The sequence below is a fragment of the Varroa jacobsoni genome, unplaced genomic scaffold, assembly GCF_002532875.2.
Source record: "Varroa jacobsoni isolate VJ856 unplaced genomic scaffold, vjacob_1.0 scaffold_1393, whole genome shotgun sequence".
NCBI lineage: Eukaryota > Metazoa > Arthropoda > Arachnida > Mesostigmata > Varroidae > Varroa > Varroa jacobsoni.
In genome coordinates this window covers 108,580-122,986 of record NW_019214295.1, presented here as the reverse complement: position 1 = coordinate 122,986, position 14,407 = coordinate 108,580, and the positions used below count along the sequence as shown (strand labels likewise).

The window sequence follows — 14,407 nt, the reverse complement described above, 5'->3', positions numbered from 1 at the left end:
ACGCTCCACATCTCAGAGCTGTTGAGTAATTGAGGCCTGCTGCCAGAAAGTTGACCGTCTTGTTGAGCTCGTAAAGAAAAAGGGCCTGCCTTTTTGGGTATGAAGCATTCCTCGTGGATGAGAAATCCAAGACCAAGAAAAGGAACACTGCATCACAGAGCACTGTCAGGGCAAGGACGAAAGACAAATCGACCTTTGAGGCTACTCTCAACGCTATCAACGATCTCATTGAGTTGGGTGAAACTGAGGTAAAGATAGACTATGTTACGGATATTAGAGATAGGGACCTCATCACAAACGTACGCGAAACTAGGACCGGCGATAAGATTACTATTGCAGATGTAATACGCAAAGGTGCAAGGGAGGAAATAGATGTTCGTGAGGTGATAAAGCTCGCCGTAATGCAACGCGGATCCCTCTCCGGACGTACATGAAATAGAGGTCGCTTTACAAAAGAAGCTTAGGGTTTCACCAGGAACGAGGCCCTGCACACGGAAGGGGTAAATGAAACTGTCTTGTTTCTTTGCCGTGGTTCGTTGCCAAGAAGTCTTTTCATAAAATCAAGCATCATTGGGAAATGCTAAAAGCAAACCTAAACAATCATGGGTCAATTTGCTGACCCGCTTCAATTGCTAAAAGACAGGGTACTACGCAAAGCACCGCAATCAAAATAGGGCAAATAATCCGGCGTTCCAAATGCAGTGCAGTTAGCCGTGTCACCAAAGACTGCATGAATGGCACTCTTGATGACTATAGATGCATCGAAGAGGGGCATTTTGCAGTCTTTATGACGTGTTCCTTGTACCGCAAAGAAACGGTTAAAACCAGCCTATTCCTCTTCCAAGAAAAGACTGCAATAGCAAACGCTGCATTAAAAGACAAAAAAGTATGTTGACTGTGATGGGCAATGGTTCAATACACTAGAGAGGGCTGGGATACTTAAATTGAATGCCGAAGATCTTACATTTAAACTCGAACAGCTGTCAGTAGGCCCACGAGATGCTCAGCGAAGCGGTTACATATAGACTTCTGCTTGCTTGGTGAGCCAAACCTGGCAATAGCCAGAAGATCAAATTTTTAAACGAGAGATGGCGCAGTAATGAGCAAGCCAAATCAATGGGTTGACGATTAGAAGCACTGAGCTTAAAAGTAGAAATTATTTCTTTATACCAGCTTTGTTTGTTGAAGCGCCTCCCTTGAATTAGTGCCGAGAAAGAAAATAACCTACGTAGCGCATGGCTGAGGGGCCATTATTTACATTCTGAGAGAACAAATAGGTTTATTTTCGCCTTCAAACAAACGAGTCAGAGTTTATTTGAGCATTCTTTTAAAAGCTCAGCAAAAGTGATACGAAGTCACCCAATGTTCGGCTAATTCACAGATAGATATACGCAGAATGGCAGTGACATTATGCAACTGCTACCTCGTACCTAATTAACAGAAGTAGGATCTCAAAAGCCTGCTAAACTACCTAACGGAGAATATAGAGACGCAGGAAGGCTACAAAGAGGTAATCCTTATTGGCGACTTTAACTCAAAGATTGCAAAATGGAGAAATCCATATTAGCTCGCCAGAAGACGTTCCGTAACAGGAACGGACTGCAAAGCTAGATCTGCGTGGTACAAATGATTCCCATTTTTGCTTGAGATGACCACTAGAACATTCTGCTAGCGATCACGGAATAGCAGGTATCCGAGTAGGAATTGAACCGGAAATATCACAGATTTGTGATCTAACGAACGTGGGTCAACGAACGATCGCAACAGCATTACTTTCCATTTAGACGGAAGTATCTTCTGCGAAAAACGGGCCGCACCCAGTCCCTTTTCATTAAGATTGACAAAGGACAATATAGATAGACTGGATGGACCATGGATGAAAAGTTGTTTCAGAGAGTATTTGTAACACGCCCACAAGCAGTGTGCTGATAGGATGCCAAGATTGCTGAGGCTTGCTCCGAATGCATCCGACGGAGATACCCAAGAAGAACAAGACACACTTGGCAATGAACAATGGAGAAACCAGCAGGAATGAGAAAGAGGAGCCGGCACAAGCAAGGAGAGTAGACGAACGCTTAAAATATGCTCGCGAAAGGCTCTACAATTTAATCAGATGGAAAAAGATGGCAAAGTATAAAGAACTGATCGAAAAGTTGGACAGAGACAAAACTGGTGTACTCTATAAAATCTTTATGAATGAGATAAAAAGGACGATCTAGGGTCTACTAGCGGATATGAAGGAGAGTGCTTTGCACTCCTTCCAGGAAATTGCGAAGACAATCGATAATGATGCCAGCAAACAAGAAACACATCTCGGAGGTTACTGCAGAAGAAACCGAAATGGCGAGACTGTGGCTAGCCTGAGGCAAGGTATCGGCCCCTAAAGACCCATCTGAGAAAAGAGGTGGCTTGTAGACTTTAGAAATCTCATATATCGAGTCTCAAAGACGGCCGATTTCGTGACGCACGGAATGAGATGGATCGGACCCTCATACCTGAGCCATATAAGGAAACAGACCCATAGATTTACCATCTAATATACTTTCTGAACACCAAAGCATATGAAAAATACAACCATTACCAAACTTTAAAACAGAAACCGCAGAAACCAAGCACTATACAAAGCCCGATACAGTTTCTGAAAAGGAAAGTACACTCTCACCACTATCAAGGGGATTTTCGATAAAGCGCACCGAGAAAGACAGAAAATGCAAAAGGTGAAGAAATGTGTGCTCCTGATCCTTTTAGACGTGAAAAATGCCTCTGATATGGCGAGCTGGGATCTCATTATGAGGGTGTTCGAGGGTAAAGAATTCTCGCTTCACCCACAGGTAGTCATCTGTTAATACCTTACAAAGAAGGTGTTGAACATCGGCCACAAAGGGCGCGACATCTCAGCAGCTTAACCGTAAGCGTTGACACCAAGCTCCACTTTGTGAAATCTTACATTCGAAGACCTCCTCTGGTCTACCGTAAAGAGCCGAGTGTGTCGCATACGCCACTGACCCAGTCCTGCTAGTTGTTGCCCGAAAGAGGATGTTCTTCAAGAGAGAGCAAATTTTGCACTAGTCAATTTAAAAGCTTATTTGGAATTTCAAGAGCTTATTTTCGAGATTATATCAGAAAAGAGCAAGAACATTTATTTGAGTGGCGGTAAGCGATGCCGGGCGAGAATTCTATAAAAATGGATGAAAAATTTAGATATCTCTAGCAGATCCTCACTCAGAGAAAGTGCACATGTGCCACAAATCCTACGAGGCTGATGCCCAAAATACCAGAGTCATCGGAAAGTGTAAAATGTTTATTGGAGACATTAGCCGAATCGGTTGCACCCAAAGCTAGACCTGTCTAAGCTGAGGTGATAGATACAGATTTTCCGCAGAAGGAGCCGTACCGAACGGCCATCAGTAAAAGCATCCAAAATCCCCCCATAGAATTTAGTGTCTAAGGAAGAAGTCGAGCGTTAGCTTAAAGGGGAACTGCAACTCACAGCAGCGAACAAGGCTGCACAGGGTAAGTAACAAGATCAATAGCGCGGGGTGCACTACGAGACCAAACAGGAGCATTGCCACTAACTGATTTTAACTATCACCACAAAGTATAACCGGTTACGCAGAACCTACGTATCAGGTGACCTGATACGTTCTGATAGGTTACGGTTTTAGACAGGTATGGCCAAAATTGGTAAAACACGGATGTGGAAAACTACGTGTGTTCTTTGTGAATTCGAAGCAGAAAGCGAATTTAAGTATACAATATGCTACCACGTACTATTAAATGCGATATCATAGAAATTCCATTATGGACGACCACCAAAAGTCATAGGAAGCAAAATGAAGTCAGAAATGTTGTGGGATATTGGTTCGGCTTTCCTTTACGACATTGTATCGAAAGAGGGGAGTTAGAATATGATATATGACGATGAATTAAAAAATCCTGCACGTATACCGAAGTAGAGCCTGCGTAGACGGTACTTCACCAGCTTATCTAATCTTCAGAGGTTTCGAGGTAATATGATAAGGTCTTCGGATCGTACAAGGGTCCTTTAAGAAGACCGCAGTTAGTGTGTAATCTCGATTTGCCGAATGGGACCCTCAACAACACCGCTGGGTAAGCGGCGCTTGAGCTTAACAGAGGTGCCACACTTTTCCTCAAACTGCACAGGTAGAAAAATATGTCCGGGTTATCCATACATTTCGCAACTGAATTCCCCGAACCTCGAAGGAAAAAACCTAAGGTAATCAAACGAAATCTACAGTAAAGTTTCTAAGCTAGAAATTACGGGCGGTTATTGAACTTAGGTCGGCCGCATTGGTCTATGTTTCAATGCATGCAAAACTAATAAGCTAAATTAGACCTGCCATCGAACTAATTCTCATTATCATTATAAAATATTCACAACGTTATAAGTTATCAAAGCGGTACACGGTGTTGCGTCATACCTAAGAGGTGGCCTACGCAGCAGGTTAGATTATGCAGGCGATATCACGTATCCGATGAGTCGCAAATTACTGGGTTGATATTTCAACCTTGATGGTTATACCCTACGTGTTTTATATCACACGACACGATCGTATTGTGTTAATGGCTTTAAGAAAAGCTAACAGGTACGTAAATTTCATAATTCGTGAAGCACCAACTGACGCAAAAGATCAGGCACATCTGTTCATCCTACGATTACAGGTTGCTGCAAGGTAAAAAAAAAGATGCAAACATATACGAATTGTTGGCCACTCAGATTTGTTATGAGACGCTCGGTAACTGCACAGAACACATAATACAAAATGGCTGATTTAAGTTCAACTTAAAACCCAGTTTTGATCAATAAAAAAAATGTTTAAAAAAATATGTATTATACATAAATTTGAGTAACATGCTCTTTTTTCATAGGATCGAATCAGGGGGGTGCTATTTACTGCGGTATGCACAGATAAAATAAAGTAATTATTCAGGATGCGATAGGATAGTTCATCTAATTACTTTATTTGTCAACGTCACGTTCTTAAACCAGAAGTACGACGCTCAAAGCTGTTTTCTTTTATACGTAGGCCAAATAATATTTTTACTGATCAGCGAGAACCATTAGAATTTTACTTTCAACTTCCGTCGTGCATTTCACCGAAGTTTCAGTTATCTCTTCTAAACATACACTTGTATAGCATTTGTGTATATAACTTTATATATCTACACATTACATACCGCTACCACTGAAGGCGGCAGAGACCTGAAAGCACCAACACTTCCGGAATCCATTTGCGTGGTCATTTTTTGAACAATGGAGGTTATCGGTATCCATTTATGTTGATTTTGTGGGAGATTTTACTGCAGTGTGACTCCGCAATACATTTGTTCCTTTTGTGAGTGTGCTATCTATTACAAATCCACCAATGACCTTAGCGGTTGCTACGCGTATCCGAGAGCTGTTTCATATAGGTCCTGCAAATTTTCGTGGCTGTGTTTCGCAAAAATTTTCAAACTTCCTAATCTCTAGACCTTTTCCTTCGCTCTTCCTTTTTCCGAGCACTCATTCTTCAGAAATGTTTGTTTTCGTAACTTTTCTGTTGTCACCACTGGGATGCTCTGACCAGACAAAATATCGCATGTGGTCATGTGCAGATAGACAGCACTTCTATTAAATGAGCTTTTATCCAACTTTCTTCCTTCACTTCGGTAACTTCATCTACAATAACTTCTTTTCGAATAATCAAGAACCTTAGCGCGGTGCTGATAATCTGCAATTTTTTTTTTGTTCCACTTTTAGAAGTAATCTCTCCTTACCGACTTCGCCTTTTGATTTTCTTTTTATCCACCGTTTCGGGAGATTTGCTGACTTCGGTCACCGATGCTGCTTATCCAGACTTTTCTTCGTACTTGAAAAAATCGACAACTGAAGAACTTAAATGCTCATTAAAATACGCATACCTATTATCTAACAGCACGACTTGAATGAAATTACTGTTTTTGCTACTGAATTAATATTTTCTTCGCAATTCGTCAATACTTTTTAGTATTATTTTTGTTGTTGTTGTAGACGCCAACATAAGACACCAGGTGTTATAACTGACTTAATCCGGCTTTAAAACTATATAAACACATTATTTAATGCCGCTTGCCAGTGCCGTTTGCACACACGGCAGTGCACGGTTTTCTTTGAGTTACGACCTCGTATATAATCGTAGCCGTCTTCTGGAGTTTTCGATTCTTACACAAAACTAGCTCACTTTGAAGTCGAGTCTCAATGCAACTTCAACTCTTACCAACACCCTTTTCGCCGAACGCACACCAGATCCACACATAGACTACCACCAACTTTAGCACGAACACTCCTCTCAATTCACTTTTTCTTAAGCAGGTCGCCAAAGTTTTGTGAACTGTTAGCTAACCTGTAACCGACTGACTGCTAAACGTACTTTAAACTTACTTGTCGCAAATTTTCAGCCGCCCCCAAGACGGGCAGTTACAGCAGGGGTTGGCTGAAGGGAAGATGAATTAATATAGTTGAATCGGCAAGTACTTGTAGAAAGAGATGGTTGGGGTTGTTTCTGGTAACTTTTGCCTTGGGGGCGGCTGGAGCGACGTTGGCGATATACACCACCAAACACGTACAACCACGTCTTACCCCATGGCGGTTGGACGCATGTCTGGTCCTAACGAACAGACGGGCCACAAGCGTGCGCGAGTTCCGCGTGCGTTCCCGGCACGGCGAGGAGCGCTCCATTGCCCTAGGAGAAAGGAGAGGGTATGCCTCAAGAGTCTGGTGAGAGAGGGGTCGACAGGAAACGGTATGCCTCGAAAATATCTGGCGTATGGGAACCCTGGACGAGATGATGCCTGATTTACAAAGACAGAGCAACGGCTAGTTAAAAAGATGGGGATATAAGAAGACAGACACGAGCATAAACGAAAAACTATTCCTTTTATCGGTAGTTATTGGATTGACGGGTTTCTTTTGAAGGGGGAAGGATTAAGTTGTCGTAACTTGTGTGTGGTCGTAAGTGTGAAGCCTTGATAAGACCGCTGTAATTCATTAATAGAACTGGTGGTGGAAAAGCGTACATCGCTTGAATAGGCTCACATGGACCGAACAAAGTACAAGCACTTAATAATCTTTTGTCTTGTTTTGGGAAAGAACACACAGAATGGCACGCTTATTATTGGACAGCGTATAAAGAACGTGTGATGTGAGTGCATTGAGTCGCGTATCAATGGCTTCCGTTTAAGGTCAAGTTTTTTTGAAGGAAAGCTAAAGGGACACGATTTAGTGGTTAACATGAAATTGCATTGTCATTTGTGAATGATGAGTCCCACATGATTCTTTTAGGTCTACTCAGGCTATTTCTATTCGTCCAAATTGGGGGAATGACAATACCGCCGAGTACGAACAGATTAAAAAAGCAAATATTTAAATCACTTTTAAAGTGGGTTAGAGAAAATTGCTAAATCCGCCTTGAAGATACGGGTATTTTCGCATTTTATATACAAGGCGAGCTACAAATGACAGCCTTCCTTATTTTGCTGTAAAAACGATAGACGGACCAGAAATTTAAAAAGCTTATAGAATTTCTCAACTTTGAAGATATATTTGTTGGGTTAATCAGTTTGTGACTAATTATCTAGTCGTTCGATCTATATTCACTTTTATAAATTTTATACAAAAATAATTTTTCAACAAACTAGACAAATCTTTTTTTCTAGCAGACACAGCAAGGTAAACTTCAGATCTGCATACATTTTTTAAATTCAAATCACTGTTTGTTCCGCAGCAACCACACCACTACTCAATCGCTAACACGTGAAAAGGATACATACATTGGCACGATGCCTCCGGCAGTGTGCGATATTAGGCCGGCGGGACTAGAGCGATTGTTAGCTATTAGAAAATGCGAAGTAAATTGGGACTAGACGTTACAGTGTGGATTAGAAGCTGGTTGTTGTCGAAAGTTAAGTTGAGCCAGTGTTTTACGCCGCGACACCCTAGCTATCAATATCTATTTGACAACAGCCTAACACCCAAAGAAGGCGGGCTGAAACGGGGGAGGGGGGAATATGGGGTCCTCCAATGTCACCCTGATAACATCCCTCTTGTCATTATTAAACATCGACGACGACGAATATGTGGAGTGGCAATGCAAAGACCCCAGAAATTGCGTTTATTGGCCAAACCAACCTGCCTATTCGCATGAAACGGCAGTGGTAAGGACCTTCGGGCTAGAATGGGGTAGCCCTATTGGTCAAGTACCCACAACCGTGTTATGAAAGTTTCGACAGGAACTCACCTCGTTGTCTGCGTCGGCTGACGTCACGACACATTTTATCGGAGAATCTGTCGATTCAACGCAGTCTAGAGGTCGGCGCAAAAATGCTACCCCGACCCGATTTCTTCACTGGGGGGACAGCTGCGGGGCGTGTCCCATAACAGCTGCATTGCTGCGTCGAAATACCTTAGGGCTGAGAAGAAGTGATCTATAACACGCCAGCAACCAAAACAGTGACATCCATGCTTCGCTTGTTAGTAGCTTGAGGAAAGAGACGGTTGCGTAACTCAAAGATGGACGGTCGCAAAATGGAAGGGTACACTGTTGTGCTAAAGGTCAACCAGATACATAGTACATAGGCTAAAGAGTGTGTGTTTGTGTGTGACAAGAAGCTATGTACTGTGTCATTTTGTGTCGTAAACAGAAACAGAAGAAAATAGTAATGAAGATAATAATAAGAAGAAGAAGCACATGGGCAAACGAAAGAAATAACACACCATCATCATTACCTCTACCCGATGCAGTTCTATGTTATTATTAGGAGGGCTGTGTCAAGGACAACTGCTGATTTTCCCTGTAAAGGAGCTTTGCGTAATGCGATGAAAGCCACAGCTACGAGCCCAGCGCTCTCTTTGAAGCATAACTGTTTGTGCCCTCCGGTCCCACTCGCGTTGGTGATGGTTACTTGTGGTGAAGGCGATAACGTTGACAATGATTAGAAGATGCAGAGCAGTTTCGCCCATGACCTCGGGGAACTCATGGTGCGACGAACTCACCGGCAACAGAGTGGGCAAACGCACCGAAACGGGGGGCAAACGGACGTGGGCAGTACGCTGGTGCTTCATTCCAAAAAGCTATCATTTAACGGGTAGACCAGTAACGTGTCATTTAGCCTCGTGATGACCTCAAGCAAAGCACAATGTTAGTAAATAAGCTGTCAGAAGACGTAGACCACTCGAGGCGATAAGAAGGAGCCATGTTTGACAAACAACGCTTCTGTGCGGTGTCGCATCGTAACTCAGTTAACGATGACAGAGACGTCAATATAAAAAGAGCGTTTCAACTTAATAACTTTGTCAGTAACCATTATAACCACCTCTACTAATAATAATAATTATTATTCTTATTGTGACAATAATGATTTCCCATTCTGAATGATAAATATTTATTACTATTATTAAGTAAGCACTTTAATTAAGTCGTGACAAAATACCTTGCAACGAAATTAAGCACGCGAGTGCCAACACCGAAGTCGGCCAATCGCCATGCATCGAACACTGGCAAGGGTCCACTCGAGGGACGATAATAAAAATAAAAACGGAAATAATTGACTAAAAAAGTTTTTTCACCAGTTATTTCCGGTTTTAAAACCCATTTCTATTGCACCACAACGCTCAACTTCAAGGGTAACGGCACCCGTTGAAAAAATTCCCATTATTCGTTATCCATTCATCAGACCTTCACTATGCCCTGTGTCATTCAGGTGTAGGCTAAAATGTTTTTCAACTAACGAAACTATTAAGAGAAAAGGTCACCTGAGAGCTCATATAAGTTAACTCATTTTGATTTACACCGTTAATTTCTATGTTTGTCAAAAGGTGTATATAGAGAATAGGCCACGACAGCTGAGCCTGGTTACCTTCGTTGGTGTCGATATGATCTATGTGATTACCGTACATTACAAGCATTTTTCCCCTATAAATGTATGCATTCTAGCTAGATAGACAGTCAGCCGAAAACAAATTGGTCGCAATCAACAGGAACGCTAACGTGACCAGTGAGATCCGTAGCAAAAGAAACATACAATAGAAATGCAAGCGTGCATTGTTGGTCGCTCTGTCAAATTTTGTATTTCGTAGTTCTATAATTTTGTATACATATGGCAACAGCTAGAGATATGGCAGACGTCAAGCAACCAATACAAGCCAATAAACGTGTATTAAAATCCAAGGTAGAACAGTTTTAGTTATTGATAAACTACGGTGTCAACCGACGATTACGTTTTTACGACGTTTTTATAGCCGGATTTAGAACGGATTCAATATTTTTCTACGTACCCGGAGCTTCACATGCACTGAGGGGCGTCTATATCTTCTCCTATCAATGTGAGAAATATTGTATCGTAATTAGCCATCTGAGCTTGTATATTCTACGGCGAAGCCGAATACCTTGGGCGACATGCATATATCGAAACATAGCGTCTGCGTGGTAAAAGAAAATAACATTTCAAATAAAGATGATTGAGCCGTCTGTCGCTAAACACTTTAAAAAGTCTCCCATATGTGTAAATCTTTTTCAGTGCATACCTAACCCGTCTAAAATAAACAAAATAAATCTCTCGCTTTTTGCATGCGGTACCATTTTACCTAAGCACTTGTTTCGACGATACCCTTGCAATACCCCGGAACAAAACGAAAATTGCCTACACCCGTTATTCAAGTTAGGCCGTCTCACATGCTTCCGAGTTCAGTGGACAAATGCATTACTACCTTACTATCCTCGATAGTTGAGACATCTCGTTCTGATTCAACAGCTATGAACAACCCTGCGCGCCATGCTACGGAAAACAAAAACATGTTACTGGTAAGGAGAAAATAATCGTCCATAAAAGGGGCAATAATCGTATTTTTTTTGCGCTGTGAAAACCGACCAACAAGATATTCACATCGAAGTATCAATAACAGGCATATAAAATGAACGTAATGAGAGAGTAAATAAAGACACCGTTTTGTTCTGATGAAGTAACACTTTTAGAAATCGATTGGATAGGTCAACAACCACCTCAACAGAGTCCTACTTCGCTTCGAATACCGAGAGTTAGCGACTTCGTATCGGCGCGAGAAAGATCCCAGAATAGAACGGAAGAACGGTCCAGACATAGCAGTAGAGAGTGCTCCCGGCGCATCTTGCAAGTAGACCAATTATTCTCACAGGAATTTTTAAAAAAAAAGTTCATAGAAGATATATTGAACGCTACACGGAACATATCATCTCAGACCAGCCGTAGCAAACATCCGCAGCTGCATGTATTTTGCAATTGGGTTCCGAATCCGAAAGTGATTATGTCCAAGTTAAAGTAAAGTATCACCGCGGGTCACCGACAGTTAAAATGTTACCGGATTGATTCTAGGGTGATTTGATTTAAGGGTGACCGAATACCACAGGCTGCTGAGAAGGTAGCGGTTCGGAAGGATTTAGAAATTACGTTCGACAGGCAAATTAAACCCAAGAATCATATCACGGCCGTGGCTACGGCTGTCCTTCGTATCACTAACTTAATTTTTAGGATGATTTCAAAATGAGAAAATCTGAAGCGTTTCTAAATATATGTGACTACTTAGTTTTACCCAAGTGTATGTATTATATCCATGTACTACTACCCTGCCGCCAGAGGGAAATTACTCCAACGTGTGCTATGATGGACTCTATAAATTTGTTTTTAAATAATACAATGATTTTAGAGACGAAATCATCCTTTCGGGCATAGCTGAGCAGTAAATAATAGAGTGAGTGATTTTTCTCACAATTCAAGAAGGCGATCTGCAAAGTGACTGATCAGTTCAGACGCCCGAAGTAGTACCAATCGTTATTGTATCTACGAACATGGCAACCTCAGCAATATTTTCAATATTAATAAGAGCCTTCGAGTTGTTTTATCGTAAAGTAGATTCGAAATAGGATATAGATAGACAAGAAGATGGACCTAAATTTCAATATCTTTTTTTTCAAGAGGGTCTTTTATATCTCTCCGTTTTTATAACTATGGTTACGGGTAATAAGAACGCCGAAAATAGCTCTCAGAACTAATTGACTTGAATATATTCAGTGCTAGAATATGAGTAACCCCGTAGGTGTCGTCCTTTTGTAGTTTGCATCCATCGGTGCTTGTTTATTCTATAGGAGTATCGAAAGAAGCAACTCATCACATGGGACAGTATGATGATCTCTTTCGGCTCCCCTTATCAGAAGGAATAATCATCGTTCCGTATTTGGACGTAGCGAGTGGCAGGTCCATAGGCTGCAGACTGTTTTCCCATGTATCCACTAACAGCTTTTTTTTTTTGTTTCAGATCACAGAATGTACCTCTTCATAGCTTGTTACGCATTCGAAGCATCGATCTTTTAGCACGCCCGCATAATTACAGCCAATCGTATCCCTACGATTCGTGGCAATATTAATGCGCCAGAATACAACGGTTTATATTTTTAGCCTGCGTCACGGGTCATTAGTTGTTTCCCTGAAAATCACTTCTACTTCTATCTTTGTTGTTGGACCTAAACGGAAATTTTATTTACATGGGAGGTATGCATAGACAAGCTGCATCGTAAGTGTTTGCGAGCCGACTCTGTTATCTGAATGTCTGCGGTACCATAAGACTACGAAACCGCGAGACGTTTCACACCTATACGGCTTCCCGTTAATTCTCGCGCATCTCTAATTGACAGTGCTGGGCGACGGCTGCTTACGGCTGCACTTCTGTAGATCCTCCACGATCGTATGAGTGAAGTTCGCCTCAGGCAGCATCATCGAACTGGGAAGAACATCATAAACCGCTATTGTCTCTAGCATTAGTGACAACGGGACCGAGGCTAGCAACTTAATCATATTGCTGCTCGTTTAACTTCAGATTAACTAGCATCCTTTGCTCAGGTCATCATTTGCCCCAAGCATGACGGAACGTCGTGGTCGCGTTCCTTCGTTCATCTCAGCATATTTGCATAGCTGGTTTTTTGTGCGCATGATGCGGCGAACAAGCCAAAGGGCCATCACGACCCACAACTTAAATTCGTAAGCTTATCGTTACGGTTGTTACTTTTGACTATATAAAAAATTCGCTCCTTCAAGGTCTAATAATTTTACACTTTCTTTAGAACAGCTCACGATGTCGGTGGGCACTTCAACTACAAGGCCGCTACGGTCTATATTGGTCTATATGATACTAACAATATACTCCTGGGAAAGTTTCCGAGATGGGCATTTAGCCAAGTGTGCATCGGTAAATATCGTATGCACCTTGACTTGAACAAATAGTATGATTCGTTCCTCTTCAGCCAAGTTGATGTTACGCCTTGGAAGATTTATTCCTTGTGGAGGACTGCTCTTCCTATACAAGAGCTGTTTGATGCTCTAAGTATGCCGTATGCGAAATGTAACTTGTCGATTATACGCAGTTTCATTGTTGTTTGTTCATGAAAAGTTTTTAGTAGAACGCTGCCATCCGGTAATCATCGTTTTTTTTTTTGTGTCCTGGTATTGGTTGACATGTCTATCCTGTGTATCGATGTGATGAAGAAAAATGCTTTACAAGAACATACGAGCTATCTAAGTAGTACGATCTATAGATATTTGATTAGGAACGCAAAGTTGATTAATCCGGTAAAATGATGAAGAATATATAGGAGAACAAACGTGAATGCTGTACACAAAAGTGTTTGTCCGTATAGGTAGCTTATATAACAATTTTGTTTAAAAAGTGTGACATATTGTTATATTACCCTTATTTCAACTATCTGCAAATGCGGAGCATCATACAGGTGGCGCGAAGACCGTGACGAGGTCGTAAACGAACCAAATTCGCGGTTCCTTTGTCAGCAAATCGAATCAACACTTTCTCTCGACACTATGATAAAAGGCACATTAATAAAGTTTGAGTCAGGAGTTTGTTGAAATACGTTGTTTTTTTTTTTTAGCCGTTTCAGATGCAAAGGGCCTCATTTTTACACTGATCCGCTGAAAGGGATTCCAGCAAGCTCCTGCGATATTCGCGAACGGATACTATTGCAACGTAAGGATCCGTGCTAGCAGGAATTTCGCGTTAATCAGCCAGACGATTGTTGTTAAAACTGCGCGGAATGAGGTGACTCAATGGAAGGGGTGAAAATAACTGTCCCGGAAACACCATTTATTATTCACTATATGAGCTGCTTTACCCTATATATGTTGTTTTACGTCCAGTTCACTAATTAAAGATTATCTTCTGCTAATTTCGCCATTATAATTTATTAACTGACTTTTATGCTCTTTGTTTACCCGTGCTGGGGGTGTACAAACGTTCAATTGTCTCAGTAAGACACCGAAGCGATAACAGTGTATACCAAATACAACACAAGCTAACAAGTTAATTTACAGTGTGTCGTTTTGTGTAATCCAT

At 41.5% G+C, this 14,407-nt stretch overlaps 1 long non-coding RNA gene across 1 annotated transcript in view; it reads right to left on the bottom strand.

Annotated features, from left to right (window-relative positions):
- LOC147752228 (uncharacterized) overlaps positions 1-6,684 on the bottom strand; it is a 102,888-nt gene extending 96,204 nt beyond the window's left edge. Inside the window, exon 1 of the long non-coding RNA XR_015314622.1 lies at positions 5,200-6,684. This is a non-coding gene — a long non-coding RNA (uncharacterized LOC147752228). The remainder of the gene's footprint in view (positions 1-5,199) is intronic.
- Between the last annotated feature and the right edge of the window lie 7,723 nt (positions 6,685-14,407).